Here is an 18,576-nt window from a genome sequence, read left to right on the forward strand (position 1 = left end):
TTTAATATACGAACTGTGCTTCCAGACGCAGCCCTGCGCTGACCCCTTATCATTCCGGCCAGCTTGCCAAACCCCTCTCTTTGAGGTTGCCTTCTCTGCTGGAAAGGGACGCGTGAGACTCTCTATCTACTTCCAGTAGGATCATTATAAGGATCAGTGTAACAAATATAAAAACATTTTGAGAATGGTGACTTCAGTAACTACAGAAGAAACATTTGAAACGACACTTTTGAGTACTACAGGGGGAAGTGTGCTATCACTCTCCGTGTGGAAACAAGACCTCCTTTCCTGGACTCAGTTTCCTCATCAGAGGACCAAATCCCATGTACCTTCTGGAGGTGGGAGAGGCAGCACTCCTGGCACCCAACGGGCCACATGCTGTAAGCCCTGATTATAGACTTACTGCTGTGTGGTTTTTCCATATGGTTTTCCCAAACAAGAATCCTGAACATCCGATCTTCGTTCTCCCCATGTGCGCGCTGAACAGCAGGGGTATAAGAAGTTGGGTTTAATGGTATTTAATCTAAGATTCCCGGTAGTCCTCTAAATCTGCCTCACCAGCCGGCACCCAAGTACAAAATGCATGGCCTCAATTAGCACCAGAACTTTCCACTACCCTCCAAGTGGGCCTCCTGTTCAGCCTGACCAAAAAAACCCCCACACAACTCTGTAGTAAAAGAGAATGGCCTGAACCTTATCAAAGATATGGACTCTTCCCCCAAATCCCTAAGCTGAGAAAGGCAGAGTGAGTACCGTGATGCTTCGGGGGCATGGGGAAGACAACCATGAGAAGGGATGGGATTCCAGCATGCTTGCTCGAGAGAATACTCGAGAACATCTCTATCTCAGGCAAACGGGGAGAACACAGCTCACTGAAAATCCTGGAATTTAAAAGTAGTAAAAAAGCAAATGTCACACTGGAGACAGACAGCCTCTCGGCTCCCCTTCCAAGCAGAGGCCGCCTGAATTCCTCCTCAGTGTCTCTGAGGCTGGCAAGAGTGCCTGTCTGTCTACTTGAGGACATTTTAGAGTTGTACCCCTACATTTGACAGATACATCCGGGGTCCAGGGAGAGGCGAGAAGCGTCACGGGGCTCTCAGCAACAATCTGCAGGCTGCAAGTTGGAGGCTCAGGTTTCTCTGGAGAGGCACTGCCGAGATTCAGGTGCCCCCCCGCCCCAGACCACTGGCAGTAGGACATTAATGAAGGAAGCAGGCTTTCCTTCCTTCAGTGGAGGGAGGGAGGTCACAGTGAAGGTGACCACACCCTGAGACAAGCGCTGCCTGGGATCACACCTGGGAATGAGGTTTACCTAATTTCTTCAGTAATATTTTCTGCTACCCTGATTACAATCATAGTGGACAGAACAGAGTAGGGAAGAGGGGCCAGCCTTAAGCTGGGACTACCTTCTCTAAACTGGCTGGGCATCTTCTCCTGAAACACAGCCACCTGGTGAGGAACCATCATGGAACAGGGAAACATAAGCTTTGAAGTCCGAAAAGTTAGGTTCATTTACGCAAGTCTCAGTTTTATTTCTTCAATATGGGTAGAATCCTTACTTTGCAGAGTTATGATGAGGCATATGAGAAAGTAAAAGTCTATGTGCATGGCAAGGTATCTGGGGACATAACAGGTGGCCAATTAATGCTTCCTTTCCTTTCCTTCCTTCCTTCCTTGTAATGGTAAACCACTTCAGCTACCTTTTCTCTCTAAGAACTTTATAAAAAGCACTTTATCTTCTATTGGACATAAAAAACCTGCCCACTTGTCCCCAGATAATAATATCTGGGTCTGATTCTTACAGGAAACAGCTTCTGGTGCCTTAAATGGGAGAGGCAGAAGAGATGGGTGTGCCTGCATCACTTCCATCAAGCCCCCCCACAGTTCTGGGACCATGCTGCCACACTGCCTGTACAAACCTAGACGGAAGAGACAAAATGGCACGTTCTAATGAATTCTGGGCTGTCACAAAGGTGGTTGTGTACTCTCTGGCCAGGTTCCTGCCACTGAGCAGGTTGCGAGCCCCAGGGAAGGTGCCAAGGACTGGACACAAAAGTGGCCAAGCCCTGGGGCCCAGCTGCACACGAAGCATGGTGGGGCACGCGCCCAGTCCCCAGGCTCTGCCTTCTCCACACCCCGGCAGGATGGGTCTTTGGAAAGCACAACTCTGCTCCTGGCTCTCCCTCGCTCAGAAATCTTCCCTTGATCCCTGTGACCCACCAAAGGAAATGGGAGTTCTCCATCTGGCACCTGGGACCCTCTGCAACACCATCACATGGGTCTGATCGGCCTCTCCTCTGTGAACCCGACTGCAGTCAAGGGATTAGATCCACATTAACTGAAGTGCTCTCTGCCATCCCCCAAGGCCTGCTCCCCTCACCACCTCCTGCCTGACGCTTTCTCCCTGACCACTGGCTGCACCTCAATCAGATGAGATGACTGTGTCCTTGCTATTCCCACAGGAGAGGGTCTCTCGTGGCACTCCACAAACTTCTTAGGATAGTTATCTGTACGCTTACTCTCTTCTACCCCAAGCATGCACACACGCACGCACACACACACACACACCAGCATTTGCCTTTTGAGGGCAGGGACTCCTATCTCTTTGCACACAGTAGAGACTCAATAAATACCTGCTGAGGCACATGCTCAGATGCATAAGGACACCCAAAAAAACACTCAATTCTCTCCTATCAGTGGTAAACAGAACACTGACAAAGTCAGGACTTCTAAAGGAGGACAGATGCCTCAACAGCGACTATAACTTAGTCATAATAACGGCCACCAACCACCAAGATAGCACTGATCCATAGTACTTGACAGGCACAATCCCATATACTTTCCCAATATTAACTGGCTTCATCCTCACGAAAACCAAATGAGGTATCTATCATTACGGGCACCATATTACAGAAGGGGAAAATAGGCACAGAAAGCTTAGAACTGACCCAAGGTCACATATCAAAGAATTGAGCCGGTACCAGCCCTGGGCAGGCTGGCCCCAGAGCTGGCACACTGTACTAGCTCTTGTTAAGGCACTTGGTTACCAAATGGATGCTAGTTAAAAATATCCCTTCTCTATATAAAACTCCTAAGTACCCTGCAGGCTCTTAAGGAGAAGGAAACATCACCAGGTAAAACCTCAAACTGTCCACACCCACTGCATAGCCAATGAAGAATGGGACTGGTTTTTCCTGTTTAAACTCTTTTGGTAGAAATGAGGCAGCATCTTCCCTGGCCTAGGTCACTGCCTGCCTTGGATTTTCTCTTTGAAGATAATAGATCTGGTCAATTTAAAAGGGCCAGAGGTGAGGTGAGAAACCAATAAACTCCTTAAAGTTTGGCTGCCTAACTAATCAGTGAATTATGTGCTCATCAATGAATCATAGAAATGAGAGATAACGGAGGCCCCCCTGGGTCACGTGCCCATCCCCCTGCATGAGGGATTTTCTCTGCAGCATTTTCTGTGAGTGCTTCTCCAGTCTAATTAGAAATGACCAAGCAATGGGGTTCCCACCACTGCCTCTTGGGGAACTATTCAGCCGTCTTAGAGACCTAATTATTAGGAAATTGATCATTATATTCATACTAAATTCTTCTCGGCACAGTTGTATCACATCACTTCTTAATTGTTCTCCTTTTGACCCTGCCTCTTCCTCCCGCAAACAATTCCTCTTAAGCACTTCAATTACTTTTTCCCTCTGCTGATTCCCAGCCAGCCCACCAGGGAATGAAGTTGAAAGAGAGAAATGAGCGATGGAGGAGGAAGGAAAAGAGGCCTGGCCGCCCAGGAGGGTCACTGAGTCCACTGGAAGGCCCTTCACATCACACACAGGCTTTCTCCTACCTGCCAGAAACCACAGCAGACAGCAGGACACTGGGCACTGGAATTCACTCCCATCTTTGACCACTTAGTGGGTCCTCCCTTGGCCAGCTCCAGGCCTGCCAGTGTGTCCAGCACAGCACAAGGCACGGCACAGCATCTGGACCTTTTCTGGGCATACTCCACTGCCACTACAGCAGCAGCAGGGTCCTAGACAGGCTGAGGTAAGTCAGGGAGAGCAAATGTATAGAGAGGAGGGGTAGCAGGAAGGAGGGCTCCATTACGAGATCATCCCCTTTGGCGTAAGAATCCTGGCCTGAAATCAACAAGTCCCGCAACCTCACTTAAGGCAGGAGGGAAGGAAAAGTCAAGAAGAAATGAACTAAGCTCCCAGCGACCCTTGCACAGGTTTGGCCAGCACAGTGTGATTACATCAAGATCGTGGAGGCCAGCCCCCTGACCAATGAGCCTCATGCAGCATCTGGGCGTTGCTGTGTCAACGGCGCTCGTGTCCTCTCTCTAGACGCTGGCTTGGGCCCTCCCTGGAGAGGGAAGCTAGGAGCAGCACCTCTACACAGTTTTGCTGGTTTTGCCCTGTACAGGCCTGCTCAGCGGCGAGTGGAGATGGGAAGTCTAGTCCACACTCCATTAACCAAGCCAGGGGAAGGCGCATGATTCTGTACTCCACACAAGAGGACTCTATGTGCTACTGACTGCCCTGTCCATCTGTCCCCCAAAGACTGTGTTTCTTCTCACCTTAGATAATATCTTACACTCACTCATGCGTCCTTGTAATCATAATTTTATATACCTATAGCCCTCACAAACTTAAGCACAAGTTCACTGAGGGCAGCGATCATGTCTTAAACTTGTACTGTGCTCCTCACAGCAAACAGGACTATGGCCTTCACACACAGCAGATACATCAGAAATGTTTACCAACGAACAACAAGATTCTGAAGGCGTGAGATTCGGCAGGGACACCTATTCTTTCTTTCTGAATGCTTTTCTCATTTTATCTTCCCTTTTACTTGCCTTGCCTCTTCCTTGCTTTCCCCACAAGTTGCTTCTGTGTAGTGCTTCAACAGACTTTTGATATAAGCTGCATCTACATGTCCCCTAGCGGCCTCTCAGGCAGATCCAAAATCCAAGAGATGCCAGCACAGAATCACAGAAATTGCAGACCCTTTAGCCCCATTCATTTCTCTTACAGAGGAGCAAACTGGGGCCAAGCAAGAGAAGCAACTGCCCAAAGTCACCCTTTAAATTAGCTTCAGAGCAGGAACAATTATTTTTTCAAGAAACATGTTGGAATACCTACTATATGTAAAGTTCCATGTTAGATGCAGGGGTTACTGATGTGACTAAGGCTTGATTCCCAAAACTAAGTTCATAGCTTAGTGGAACAGACTGAGATATATATACCACAACCTCCAATGCAATAAATACATGCTTTAATAGAAGACTGGGTAAAGTTATTATAAGACAGGGGAAAGAGAGAGAGAAAGACAAAGGAAGCCTCTTGAGAGAGGTGACACTTGAACCAGGTCCTGAAGAATAAATAGGAGTTGACCAGAAAGCGAAGGTTAGAGAGACATTCTAGGACATGAAAACATGTTCAGAAAGCAGCTAGTAAGCAGGATGGCTGGAGTCCCAGAGAGTATACGGTTAAAAGGGAAGAGGCAGAAAAGGAGCCTGGAGAGGTAAACTGTGAGAGGTGTTGAATATCACACTAAGGAATCTGGATCTGAGTTTCACATGGTCAATGGGGAGTCACCAGAGGTTTTGATCAGGGGAATGACAACACCAAACCTGGTATTTCAGAATGATATAAAGGGAAGTGACTGAAGTCAAGGTCAAGGGACCAGTTAGGGCTTACTGAATTTGTTCACTCAAGAAATAATAAATTAAGATGTTAACAGAGGGTATAAAGAGGGTCAATGTGAAGGAACATTTTGATGATTGAATCAACTGATTTGCTATAAGGAGGATGAAAAAGAAAAATTCAAAACTGATTTTGAAACTCCTAACTTGGTTAACTAGATGATAACTATGCCTTAATGAAGAAAAAAATTCAAAAAGAGGACAGGTTTGGGGCAAAAGATAGTTTGGTTTTGGAAATACTGAGCTTGAAGAACTGGATCAGGAGTTCAATGGGGAAGTGTCAGTTAGAAAATATGATATGGGTTTCATCAAGGAATGTATAGGTGAGTAGCTGAAGCCACAGGAGCGGGTAGTCACTCGAAGGAAGAGTGTGGTGTAAGCTGAGAAGAGCCAGTATGAGACTTGAGGATCAGACAAGGGAGAGAGGCCAGAAAAGGGGACTGAGGAAGAGGCACCAGAGAGGTGAGTGGGGAACCAGAATGGAATGCCTCAGACACAGGGAGAGCAGGGTCAAGCTGACAGCACAGAGAGGATGGATAAGATGAAGACTCAGAAGAACCAATGAACCAATGGACATTGGGGGTTCACCAGGAACTCCAAGAGAGTACACGGTATAATGATGGGAGCAGAAGTCAGATAAAAAATTAGATTGTACTGCCTGAGGATAAGGAAGAGTGTAGAACATTTTTCACACCCACTGGAGATGAGGACTAACTCAAAAGGAAGGCAAGGTTAAGAAAAGAGGTTTACAAAAAATAGATTTACTCTATTTTTAGTAAAGGAGAGACTCAATAATATTTACAAGGTATCAATGCAAGAGAGGGAGAGGGTAATTGATGGGTGAGGATTCTAGAGAGTTTAAGTGATGCGACCAAGAGCAAAGGTGGGAGAATGTGGAACATCTCTTAAGGCAAAGAGAACGGAAGAAGGTAAAGGATTAGGTATGTTTGGTGGCAGGATGGAAGCTGAGGAAATTCAAATCTGGTGACCAGTATTTTTTCACTGAAATAGATAAAGTCATCTTCTATGTATGGTTTACAGGTAGATTGAGGACAGTGATAAAGATGAGAATGGCTACCTCGAGCGACCCATGAAAGAGGTAACTAGAGATGAGTAAATGTCTGGGTCAAGCCTAGAGTGTGGCTAAGTGGGGCACCTAGGGCACACAACTTAAGAAGGCACTCATTCTCAGGATCCAGCAAATGCAGAGTTGGCTCCAGGAGTGAGTGTCTCTTTAAATTTTGCATTCTTGGCACCTCACTCACCCCACCCTGGTCCCTGCCCTGGAACTACTAAACAGCTTCACCATTGAGATAAGGTTGAAAATCAAGGATTTTTAATGAGGTAGATCATTCTGGTTAGGAAATTGTCTTCCATAGTGCCTAGAAGCCCAGCACAAGAAATGAAGAGAGAGAGAGAGAGAGAGAAGAGAAGAGAAGGAGAAAGGTAGATGGGGAGAAGGGGAGGATGAGGGAGGAGGGAGAGAGAAATCATTAGCCTGAGACTAGAATGAAAGATAAAACAAAAAGTCAAAGGAGTGAGAGAACTGAATGCTTGTGAGAGTACAGCTGAAATGGCTGTACAAACAGGGCAGGACTAGGGATGGAGTTGGGAGGGAGTGAGGGACTGCTAACATAAGGAGAGGTCAAGAGACCAAGAGTCCCAATGAGACCAAAGAACATATTTCAAGGGCATGAAAGAGTGGGGACTGATAGAAGGATCAGAGGTTGTGGTCAGAAAGGAGGATTTCAGAGTTCAGGATTTCAAACATGGAGCAACTCCAGTTGACGACAAGGGCTAGTAGCTGCTATGAGAGCAGCTGCTAAAGTGAAGTAGTGGTGGAGATTGGTGGAGAAAGAGGCATCAGGAGCTGTGAGGCTGAAGCCCTGGATGAGGCACTCCATGAGAACGTAGCTGCAACAGCTGAAGGGAAAAAATCACTGGAATGTCCAAACACATTGTTTTAACATAACCCGAGGGGATAACGATAATTCTTCACATCCACCATCTGTCCTTTTTGCCCAAGTCAAAGTAGTTTTACTAGCATAAAATACAGTGGACCCCTCCTCCCACACTGGTCTGTGGCTTTCTAGATCAACTCTTCTATGTGATGCATTTACTGCACATCATTATATATCTTGGGATGATGTTAGATGAAACCATGCAGTAAGGTAAGTATAATTAAGTGCTATTGTAATATCATCAAGAACAAAGCTTCTTCTATTTTCCATAGCTAAAAACTTTCTTTTGATGCTGTGGTAGGTAAAGCTTGTGTGTGGAAGAGGAACATTTCTATTTCCTATATTTTCTGCTCTAGTGTGTGAAAAGGTTTGTTTCTGTCTTGAGACCTATTTCCTATCAATGAGTCAATTCACACTGAACTCCTTAATGAATAAAGAAAACCACCTGGTCTAGCAGAACAGGTAAGTTCTAGCCATTTTTACTGGAACAAAAACACAGTCCAGCATTCAAAGACCTAAAGACCTGGGTCTGAAGCAAGCACACTTGACCTAAGACTTTTGATGGAGGTCATTTTATTTAATGATGACCCAGCTGAAGCTAATGAACACTTTTACAAGACTACATCCATTAAAGAGCTTGTGTCAGTGCTGGCCCTATTCATTTTGGCTACTCTGCTCCAAGGGAAAAATCCCCTGGAACATCTCAAAATTAATTTCTATAGACTCCACAAAGCTCTTTACATAGAAGAACGCCAAAAGTTAAAAAGCGCACCAAACATTGGAGCACGCGAGCGTGCAGCTGCTGCCACATAAAGGATATGCAACTTGTCCCAATCTCCACCACCGAAGTGTTCAGCAGACATTTAATAATTATGACTATTGGTATGAGCTCAGTTGGCTCCCTCTCCCTTCATATAGAAAACACTAAGAATATTTTAACTAAATGTCGACATTTTGGGGGGTCTGGATTAAGGGAACACACCCTTGTAACAGTGGAGAAATCCATGATAGACTTCAAGTCTCCTAAGAACAATGACATTTAATAAGTCCTTTAGGACCCCATCTCTGAGCTAGTTTTTTCTACTATCTTTCCCAAAGAGACATACAAGAATATTTCCTTTGCCCCTAACAAGCATCTGTCCTTCAAGTACCAAGACAAGTGCCACCTCCTCCAGGAAGCGTTCCTCAAATATTTAAGCCGTCGACACTTCTCCTTTCTGTAGCAAAGGAGATGGCTTGGGGACCCACGCCTGAAGTGAGCAGCATTTATTCAGACTGTTAACATACCCGTGTAAATAATTTAACATTTCCCAATTCCAGCCTAGAACTGGATGTGAATAACGAGTCTATGAGAATCTATACTCCCTTTTGATTTTAGCCAAAAACTCTAACACTTGATTACATATTCTTTTTTATGATACTTACCTATATTAACCTTGAGGGAAAGACATAATATACTTCTCTGTATGTCCAACAGGACACAATGGTGTACATATAAAAGGTGGATTTTAGAAAATGGGAAGTCATACCTAACACCTAGATCCTAAAAACCAAAGTTTCTAACACCATTCTCTAATAACAGGAACCAGGGTTCCTTGGAGAAATGGTTGATTGCAGGGCCAAGGCAGGGAATACACATGATGAGCCTAAAGCATCATGCAGTGGCAGAAAGTATAGAAGTGCTCACAAAACAAAATGATGACGGCATGGCAAAAGTTACACAGAATCCAACTTGAAAGAGCTCCTAACAGCCAAAACTGTTAACAATTTGAAGAACAAAATAAGGAACAACAGTGTTGGCTTAAAATCTAAAATTTAAACTATATATTCACATTACATGTTGTTTATATCTCAATAAAACTGGAAAAATAAAATATATATCCACAAGTCCACATTGATAATAAAGAAATGATTGAATAAATACACGGAGAGAAGAGATCCAACTCCCTTACAGAAGTGTTCCAAATAATTTATGTAAATACTCTCCCACCAGGAGGTGGAACTTAATCTCCTCTACCCACCACCTTGCATGTGGGCTGCACTTAGTGACTTGTTTCCAAAGAGTAGAGTATGGAAGAAGAGTGGGGAGACTTTACAGTGGAGAAATCCGGCAAACACTACCTTGGCCAGGTGATCAAGGATAACTATCAGCTAAAAGCATGTACCACTCATATGATGTAATGAGAAAGGTACTTTACCTCTACGGTCTTCCCCCACAAACCCGAAAACCCCTGTCTAACCATGAGAGAAACATCAGACGAGCCCAAATTGAGACATTCTACCTGACAAGTATTCTTCAGAACTGTCAAAAGTCAGCAGAAACAAGAAAAATCTGAGAAACTGTCACAGACCAGAGGAGGCTAAGGAAACAACTAAATGGTATCCTGGACGAGATTCTGAAACAGAAAAAGGACATTACAAGACTAGTAAAATCTGAGTAAAATGTAGACTTTAGTTAATAGTAATGCATCAAAGCTGGTTCCTTAGTTATGACAAACGTAAAATGTTATTCATAGGGGAAAGCGTGAGGGATGGACACTCTACTGTCTTTGCAAATTTTGTAAATCTACAGCTGTTCTACAATAGTTTATTTTAAAATGGAAAGACTGGGGAAAGAATGGTACCAGAATGGTTTGATGATGTGGTCAAGGTCATACAGCTAGAAGAAGAACTAGACTGAAGCCAGATCTCTTCAATCCAGTGCAAGATGCTCCTGGTTACACCATGTTAAGAAAGGACAGGAGATGAATGTGACCTCTGGACGGCAAGGCCCCCCTCTGAATAGAATGGCAAGTGTTTTAGGGAAGGCAAGGAGGAGGAAGAGCAACCCTTCACGCTGCCAGGTGGTGTCGTGGGGAATCATCACAGGTAGAGGCAGGTGCCTCCAAAACGGCTCCATGGACAGAACTGGGTCTGCGTTTGTCATTAGCTTCAGAGACTAAGGATATCTTCTTATTTTGCTTGTTGTGCCTCTTCTCCTCTGGTGGGGAAAAAACAGAACTTTGGTTCAAGAATTAGTTGAGAGCCAGCAAAAATGAATAGTAATGAGGCTATTTCTATCAAAATAGCTTCATTACCATGCCAGTCTGATAAAACCAAATGCTCAATTCTCTCCAGCAAGAAAGGTGTTGAAGGCAACATCCTTGCACCTTTGAGGAGGAAAAGAATCCATGTTTAAATATTTTAAAGACCTCCTCATTCACACACACTCATTTCTGATTGAGGCAAATTGGGATACACATTTTCTCCAGTACAATCTTGAAATAATCTAAGGCGATAACAAAATAGCACTAGTCTTGGCCCTTTTTTTAATGCTTGGTTTTGTTTAAAAAAAAAAAAAGAGCACATGCACTTGAGAATGCTATAAAAATCTGCCCTGATTCTGGGAGGGAAAAATATTGTTGAAGATTTAGAAAACTATCAGGGATTGTGTAAAACTATTAAGATTTGCCTTGGTGTTTTTCATGCACAAGACAGCAGACATTGTTCATTCAGTGAGGTAGTGGAAGAGTCTGCCTGCTGAACTCTGCTGCCCTGGTAGACACTGGATCCTAAATGAAGTCAAAATCGGGTTCTTCCCTCTTGCACTGTTGGTGGGAATGTAAATTGATACAGCCACTATGGAGAAAAGTATGGAGGTTCCTTATGAAACTAAAAATAGAACTACCATATGACCAGCAATCCCACTATTGGGCATATACTCTGAGAAAACCATAATTCAAAAAGATACATGTACCACAATGTTCATTGCAGCACTATTTACAATAACTAGGACATGGAAGCAACCTAAGTGTCCATCGACAGATGAATGGATAAAGAAGATGTGGCACATATATACAATGGAATATTACTCAGCCATAAAAAGAAACGAAATTGAGTTATTTGTAGTGAGGTGGATGGACCTAGAGTCTGTCATACAGAGTGAAGTAAGTCAGAAAGAGAAAAACAAATACTGTATGCTAACACATATATATGGAATCTTAAAAATAAAAATGGTTATGAAGAACCTAGAGGCAGGACAGGAATAAAGACACAGACATAGAGAATGGACTTGAGGACACGGGGAGGGGGAAGGGTAAGCTGGGACGAAGTGAGAGAGTGGCATGGACATATATACACTACCAAATGTGAAGTACATAGCTAGTGGGAAGCAGCTGCATAGCACAGGAAGATCAGCTCAGTGCTTTGTGATCACCTAGAGGGGTGAGATAGGGAGGGTGGGAGGGAGACGCAAGAGGGAGGAGATATGGGGATATATGTATATGTATAGCTGATTCACTTTGTTATAAAGCAGAAACTAACACACCATTGTAAAGCAATTATACTCCAATAAAGATATTAAAAATTAATTAATTAAAACCCCCAAGAAAAGAATTGGATTCTTGTCTCCAACCACAGAGGGGCGCCCATCCGATCTCTAGTATCTCTATCCCTAGAACGCACATGTGACAAGGCTAAATCTCCATGACAGAAGTTGGTTTCTATGCATTGGGCATTCTCCTTTCATTCTTCCTTTCCCCCCACTCATTATAACCTGTAATCAAGAAAGTGCAGAAAGAAATTATGCAAATGAAAAAACATCTCACAAACCGTAGAGAACAAACTCCAATCCAAAGATCACTGTCATTTTAGCAGAATGTTATTTGTTTCCTTCAAAAAAGGAATGAATGGGCTGAACTCCAGATTGGTAAGTCACAAGTCCCTCATCTCCTGTTACCACCTTGCCCCTTTTTCTTGTGAAAGAGCCCCAGAAGTTTCTCACTTGGCCTCTGAGTCAGAGCAGTCCGTCTGTCTACTTTGCCAATCCACTAAGAGTCAACTTCAAAGATCATTTTCCACTAGGTAGTAAAACCTTTCCCTTTACACATCTTGAGAGTTCTGACTATTCACTTTTTTTTTTTTTTTTTTTTTTTTTTTGCGGTACGCGGGCCTCTCACTGTTGTGGCCTCTCCCGTTGTGGAGCACAGGCTCCAGACGCACAGGCTCAGCATCCATGGCTCACGGGCCCAGCCGCTCCACGGCATGTGGAATCTTCCCGGACCGGGGCACGAACCTGTGTCCCCTGCATCGGCAGGCGGACTCCCAACCACTGCGCCACCAGGGAAGCCCCTGACTATTCACTTTTAAGCCAGAAACTCCAGGTAGGGTGAGTGGAGCACATCATTTGTAAACTCAACTTGTCACTTGAGCTGGAGGGAGGGTTGGAGTGCTCTCTGAAATGCCACCATGGAGCCCTTTAACACTGAACAGTGCCAACTGTCCACAAGGGATAACTTGAAACATCTCTGCAATGCATAGCGCCTGGTGTCTACAGCCTGGCTCCAGCTGAGTTTCTACCACTTTCCAGGGACTTCTACAAAACAGGCTCACGGATCCTCACTGGTTCTAGTAAAAGAGGCAGCTTCAAATAAGTTAGTGAAAATTCAAGATGGAAGACAAAAGAATGGAAATCTTCTTGTAGAAATCTGAATCACTTGCCCCTGAGCAATATACTATTATCTTTCTAAACACACTACACACACACACACACACACACACACACACACACACAGCTACTGAAAGCAAATCCACTTGTTAATGTTCAACTCTCCTATCTGGCTATGGAACAGGCTAGCAATAAAGGGCAGATAGATCAGTTCTTTTAGGCGAACACACCACCAATAAATCAGAAACAATAAAGCTGGAGACAGGCTTGCTGGGTCCCAGCTGGTATTGCTTATATCTGTCCTAAGCAATCAGGAATCATGAAGAAACTTCTTTTTGGAACGCCTAACCGCAAACTTCACAGTGACCGCTTCAATCCCACATGCCCATGTGCTGCAGGGGGGTGCTGGGGCCTGGATACCTTTATTCTTTTTGACAAGATCAATCAGTCTCTCTGGAATCTCCCCATGGCCCACTTCTGCCTGGACTGCTCCCACCCTCCACTCCAGCCCATATCTAAGAAAGAAGTAATAAAACAATGAGGCATCAGCTCCTTCCTTGCCTTTGCCAGAGGCTAGCCAAACCTTGGTATGTCCTGACCCAGAGCACACCTCAAGCAGGGCAGCCCAGTCATCCCCAAGAGGGTAAACAGAGGCATTGTGCCCTGAAAACCAGAAATGGCAAAATCACACCCAGCAAACCCAAGACCTCATACAGTGAAGGCCTGTAGTCCCACCAGGCCAACAAACTGGATTTCTACCTGGAATCTCTCTCACATCAAACTAAAACTACCAGCCATGTACAGGGGTTTAGTGATGCAAGATTAGCCAGAAGGATCTGCACACTCATTTTCCCACTGCAGCTCCGGGAATGATGATCATTCTCTGGCCAGAACCAAGCCCTCCCTCCCACTGTGTCATTTCTCTTACACCTATTCACACACAGAGACACGAGCCCAGCCAGTCGTGGTCCAGAAACACACTCTGGGCACATCACAGCCTTTGCAAATAGACTGGCCTCTTCTCCATCCTCTCATTGTGGGGGCCACAAATGGCAACTCATTTTCATTAATTACTGCAGCCTCTACCTATTGTCATCAGAACCTGCCATATGGTTACCATCAGGTGTGCTCAAGTTCCTATTATGTGGCATTCCCGGATGCCCTAAATAGATATTGCAGAATCTGCTTGTGTTTTTACAGGGCCACTTATATTTCAAAGAAGCTCATTCTGCTTTGAGTGATTACTAAGGGGGGCCTCTCTGTTCAGTACTGTGCTCTATTGAAAACCCCAGTGCTTCCTAATGAATGCAGCTTCCCTTCTCTCCTACACCACTGCCGTGCAATGCAGAATGTCCTAGACACCACTACCTTTGGAGAAGAGAATTTAGAGAGTGTTTTTCTATAATTGCAGGCAAGTGAAACATTGGGGAGGATTCCAGGATGATTAGTGAAAGGGTGTATCAACTCTCCCTCAAAACTAGACACATAAAGAACAAGAATAACCCAAAAGAGCCCCAAAGAAATCATGTCAATAAACTATTGTGTTCGCCAAAAAGTTCGTTCGGGTTTTCTGTAACATCTTATGGAAAAATCCAAACAAATTTTTTGGCTAACCCAATACATCACATCTTGCATGACCATAAAGAAATCATTTAAAAAATTTTTTTATCTGCCACTGATCAGAATCCAAGTGGCTCCCATCTTTTGCTTCTGAGGATACTACAAGAAGAATGTCATTTCATTAGAAACCCCCAAACCATATAGTGTGCTCATGAACGCCCAGCCCTTCCTGCCCCCACAAGTTCACTGCTGTCTGATCCCTGAGTGTCTCCATTCTTTTTCTACCATCAGAGGTGTAACCAACTTGGGGCACTCCTTTGTGGATGTGACACTCTGAATGAGGTACAGGGTCATGTGGGCTGAGCAGATAATGTCTTGTTTTAAATCCTGAAATAAACGTGGCGTCTTACAGGGCCTGACCTTCTACCTACAGTTGCAGTGGCTTTTGAGTTACTGGCCCTGTTTCTACTGTTTGCACAGAGCCTTCAGGACAGGACCGATGTGGAACTTTATAATTCTGTGATAGCATTACCATCAGCAGGACTTTTCTAGAAAATTACTCCAACATATAACTTTGTCAGTTGGTTTATACAGACACACATACTTAAATGTCTATGTTGAACTTGGTTTATAGATACAAACATTTCCTATTTCTGAGTTTAACCTGAACTCACACTTTTCAGAACCTGGGAGCCCTAAAGAGTGAACCACTAGCTCAGCATAAAGGTCCAGAAGTGTGCATTCACACACATACACACACTTCTCCACTGTGATTAGGAAAATGGAAATTTGATGAAATGCAGAATTCTGGCTTAAATTCCAAGTTTCTCTGTTCCAAGTTATATCTTATTAGCCAAAGATTTTCAGAAATGCCCATAACTTCTCAGGATGGACTAAACTTAATTTTCTATACCAGGGGTCCCCAACCGCCAGGGCACGGACCGGTATTGGTCTGTGGCCTGTTAGGAACCAGGCCACACAGCAGGAGGTGAGCGGTGGGTGAGCGAGTGAAGCTTCATCTGTATTTACGGCCGTTCCCCATCGCTCACATTACCGCCTGAGCTCCACCTTCTGTCAGACGAGCGGCGGCATTAGATTCTCCTAGGAGTGTGAACCCTACTGTACACTGCTCACGCAAGGGATCTAGGCCGCGTACTCCTTACGAGAATCGAATGCCTGATGATCCTGATGATCTGAGGTGGAGCTAAGGCAGTGATGCTAGCGCTGGGGAGTGGCTGCAAATACAGATTACCATTAGCAGAGAGGTTTGACTGCACAGAGACCATAATAAATCAATTGCTTGCAGACTCATATCAAAACCCTATCAGTGAGTGGCAAGTGAGAACAAGCTCAGGGCTCCCACTGATTCTGCTTTATGGTTAGTTGTATAACTATTTCATTATATATTACAATGTAATAATAATAGAAATAAAGTACACAACAAATGGAATGTGCTTGAATCATCCTGAAACCATCTCTCCCCCGCCCACCCCCGGTCCGTGGAAAAATTGTCTTCCACGAAACCAGTCCCTGGTGCCAAAAAGGTTGGGGACCGCTGTTCTATACTGATAACAGAAAAGTCATTGGAACAAGGCACCTTCTGTTTTCCTGTAGGCATAAGATGCTTTAAGGAAGCAAGTGTGACATCAGTATACTCTGTTTGCCATTTTTTTGTAGACAAACTTATGGGTGACAAGGGACGACTATACCTCTGGCCGGAAGGTATGAAATGTACTCAGCAATTTCTCTGCTTGGTGAGGGGAGTGCCTGCATATACAATGGTGATGTCCAGAATGGTCACTGTGGCCTTGCAACCATTTCATAAAACAGAAACCAACCTCATTCAAGGAAAAATGACTCACCAGAACAAAAGAGCAGGTCAGTATCCAGGGCTCAAGGTCACATTTCTACAAACACCTGCTTGTTCTCGGATAACACCTGCTCAGAATCTCAAACATAAAAGGGGCAGGGCTATATCGACAAAGTCCTCTGCTCTAGGCTGCGAAGGGAGGCACAACTTTCCTAGTACGATTAAGCAGAGATAATGGATGGGGAAAACTCTGGAGTGTCCCAAAGGATTAAGTTTCCTCCACTCTGCTTGAGCCCCGACATGAAGACTGGTTGGCAGGCAGTCCAGGCAGCTTTTAGGTGCTCCCACAGCCTGTGCTAACCTATACATTGAGAATGACCAGAGCACTAACCCAAAGGGTAAGCTGTGTCAGCTGGACAGCATAAGTTCCTAGATGGGACAATATCTGGAGGAAATTACCATTAAGTATATGGTACTCTCTTTTCTCTGTTATTCTCACACACCAAACAGCTGTTGTTATAGCTGTCGGATTCAAATTACAGCTCCAAAGCTCTTCTATGAAGAGACTGTGGGTTAGAAGAAGAGCCCAAAAGGAGTCTCTAAGTCTCCCACCTTCTGATTCACATACTGGCCTCTGAACATGACTTTATTCTCATCAAATTGTAATACACTAAAGATGGCCACAAATCTGTACTACTCCTCCCACTGAGAGGTAAAAATCTAACCCCTTCCACTCTGAAACTGGCAGAGACTGTGACCCATGGAGGCCAACAGATTACGGCAAAAGGGACACTGAGCCAGTTTCCCAGGGCCAGGCCTTAAGAGACTGGAAACTTCCATTTCTTCTCTTATAGAGCACTTGCTCCTTGAGTTTTGAGTCAGGTTTAGACTAGGGCATTGCCAGCTCTCCCTGATGTGGCTGGCCCTATGTGGGCAACAGTATCTCTCAAGCTTCTCAAAGCTACAGCTACAATGAATGGGGTCTTCGGCATCAGAAACCCTCCAGGATGCACTAAAAACAGAACTTACCAAGCGTCTGAGAACTTCCCAGACCACAGGACATGGCACATCTACTCTCGGCAGCATGCCTGTTGTCCTTGAGCTCATTTCCATATTATTGTTGAGAAGACATGAACTAGACCACACTGAGGGGCTGAATTGAGTGATACATTAGGAAGATCATTAGGTAGCTGGGAAGGGACTGGAGTCCCATGGCCAGTGGTGTGGAAAGGTTTCTTGGAAGAATGGAATACGTGCGTGGTCTTGGATAGGGTTGGGCAAGAGGGAAATAACAAAGGTAATAATATCAGCAAAGACATGCCACTAAGAGTAGAGGTACCTTGTCTTATCCTCTTCTCCTTTCCTCATTCTTGATGAATGAACCAAGCACAGGACCAATACATAGCAGGCATGCAAGCAATGTGACTTGAATCTGGAATTGGAATTGGAATTGAATTGGAATTGACCCCTACTCAATATATATTTTTAAAAAGCCTGAAATCCTGACCACAATTAAACAGAAGACTCGGTCTTCCTGCCAGTCCACGAGTGGCCTCCAGTCTGCCCTGTGAGCTACTTTTAATGGAGAAAATTGAGGTTGATTCACTTGAACTCAGTGTCAGCCTCAGGCCAAGCTGGGGACATGGGGAAAGTGGTTCTTGGCATCCTCCCTTCCTACCCAGGCCTGGAAACTCCCCTTCCCCAAACTACCTTCTCTATCTGGACCCATATGCCCTCCTCATCTGTCTTCCAAGGGATTGTTCTGTCCATATTACAATTTCATTCTCACATCTAATTTAGACCTCCTTTTCTCCTTCACCTCAGTCCTACACTGGAGCTCAAGGCCACTAATATAGGAAGTCTGGCCTGACCTTTAGAAACATGCCCTGGCCCCTCCTCTTCCGGGTACCATCTCCTCCAGTGTGGAGGAATGAAGGGGGAAAGGGGCAGTCTCCTCCCAAGTTGGCTGAAAGAGTTTGCAGTCCCATTCTTTTTGTTCACAGCAGTTATTCTAACTCATCATCTCTGGGCTCCCTGCGACTGGATGGGGGCATCAACCTGCCCCATTAACAAGGGGTGGCCCCCAAAGGCTCCCCTGGGTGCCACTACCAGG

Source organism: Leucopleurus acutus, assembly GCF_964270905.1.
Source record: "Leucopleurus acutus genome assembly, chromosome: 12".
Taxonomy (NCBI): Eukaryota; Metazoa; Chordata; class Mammalia; order Artiodactyla; family Delphinidae; genus Leucopleurus; species Leucopleurus acutus.